Source organism: Argentina silus (assembly GCF_951799395.1).
Source record: "Argentina silus genome assembly, chromosome: 18".
NCBI lineage: Eukaryota > Metazoa > Chordata > Actinopteri > Argentiniformes > Argentinidae > Argentina > Argentina silus.
The window spans coordinates 17,898,703-17,900,823 of NC_139672.1; the positions used below are offsets into that span (position 1 = coordinate 17,898,703).

General features: G+C 49.3%; 1 protein-coding gene across 1 annotated transcript in view; it reads right to left on the reverse strand.

Annotated features, from left to right (window-relative positions):
* Window positions 1-351, reverse strand: part of LOC310818998 (equilibrative nucleoside transporter 1-like) — a 19,847-nt gene extending 19,496 nt beyond the window's left edge. Inside the window, exon 1 of the mRNA XM_083690164.1 lies at window positions 291-351. The gene's annotated coding sequence lies outside the window, so the exon portion shown is untranslated. The remainder of the gene's footprint in view (window positions 1-290) is intronic.
* Between the last annotated feature and the right edge of the window lie 1,770 nt (window positions 352-2,121).

Here is a 2,121-nt window from a genome sequence, read left to right on the forward strand (position 1 = left end):
TGGTGTCATTACACACACACACACACACACACACACACACACACACACACACACACACACACACACACACACTCTGTCTGTCTGCCTGTCTGTGTGTGTGTGTGTGTGTCTACGCGTGTGTGTGTATGTGTGTGTTTGTGTGTGTGTGTGTTTGTGTGTGTGTGTGTGTGTGTGTGTGTGTGTGTGTGTGTGTCTACGCGCGTGTGTGTGTGTGTGTGTGTGTGTGTGTGTGTGTGTGTGTGTGTGTGTGTGTGAGTCTCTAGTCACAGAGCTAAAGGGCTCCGTCTCACCTGTATGATGTCACACACCGAAGACAGATATGAAGGTACCTCTCCTTCACCTCCTCTCCTCTCTCTCTCTCCTCATCCTCCTCTCTCTCATGCCTCTACACTAGACCTCCCTCCTCCCTCCCCCCTCCTCCCTCCTCCCTCCTTCCCCCTCCCCCTGTCGTGGACCAATCACAGACAGCGTCATGGTGACCAGAGGTAGGAAGCAGAAGTCCAGTTTGCTGCTGCAGCAGTTTTTCTGTTTCACAACCTGTTTTCACACCACGGTGTCACGTTCATATCCTTCCCCTGAGAGACGCTGTGTCACGTTCATATCCTTCCCCTGAGAGAGACAGACTGTTGTCTGTGATGACTGCTCAGTGGGTCTAATGAATAGCAACACTGTCTGTACTGGCTGGCTAACGCTGCTAACGCTGCTAACGCTGCTAACGCTGCTAACGCTGCTAACGCTGCTAACGCTGCTAACGCTGCTAACGCTGCTAACGCTGTTCTCCCACAACAACAAAACAAACCACCTTTTATTAGCCATGCAATTGCTGGGAACAGTGTCAGGGTCACTAAGGGGTTAAGAACAGTGTCAGGGTCACTAAGGGGTTAAGAACAGTGTCAGGGTCACTAAGGGGTTAAGAACAGTGTCAGGGTCACTAAGGGGTTAAGAACAGTGTCAGGGTCACTAAGGGGTTAAGAACAGTGTCAGGGTCACTAAGGGGTTAAGTGCCTTGCTCAAGGGCACAACAGCAGTGGTAGGCACCTGGATATGATGTCAGCATCCCTCCAGTCACCAGCTCACCTCCGGCTCCTCCTGGGGGGGGGATCCAACCAGCAACCTACCGATGGCCGGCCTCTCTAACCTCTAACCTCTAACCTCTAACCTCTAACGTCTAGGCTCTCTGCCACCCCGAGGAAGCCTTTAGTTTGGAGAGCGCAGGGCCTCTTTACAGGCTCCATATACAGTATGTGTCCCGTGCTTTCTGACTGTGTCGCCTACATGGTGATTCTCTACAGGTCAGAGGTTCAGGAAGCCTCCATGTCCTCCCTGACTAACAACCTTTGAATCCCCCAGATGCAGTTAGGAGACATCTACAGTCACCCTGGCTGCACACCCTCTCTGGAGTGTTCTGGTAACCAGCACAATGTCAAGAGTCAGAGAGCAACATCTTATCATGAGGAATCATTAATTATCAACCATCATTATCTGATAGAATCACAACTATGACCACACATCACACATAATAACATTACCATGCTAATGTCTTGCTATATCACACTGCTATTGTGTGTGTGTGTGTGTGTGTGATTTGTCAAAACATGCCGAACTGAGCAAAGATGTGTCTCTACATGAAACACAAAACCAAAACTAAATGAGAATTCTAAATTCTAAAAGAAAACTGAACAACTACGACCTAAATCAAGAAAATAAGTTGACTTAAAAGGCGTGAAATCTTACCTGCTCAGAGCGGGAGGGAGAGAGAGAGAGAGAGAGAGAGAGAGAGAGAGAGAGAGAGAGAGAGGGAGAGAGAGAGAGACGGTTAAAGGGAGGGAGGGAGAGAGAGAGAGAGAGAGAGAGAGGGAGAGAGAGGGTTAAAGGGAGGGAGGGAGAGAGAGAGGGAGAGATGTCTCAACAGTAAGTTCAAAGACCAGGGTCTTATCTGAGTCCTGCTGAGCCCAGAGGAGTGGTTGGCATGGCAACCAGCCCCAGCCCATAATAATCACTAAATCTTATCTGCTCTCTCTTCATTCAGCTTTTAACATCAGTTCCACACACACACACACACACACACACACACACACACACACACACACACACATAGTGGGTTATGGAGACAGCATGTTT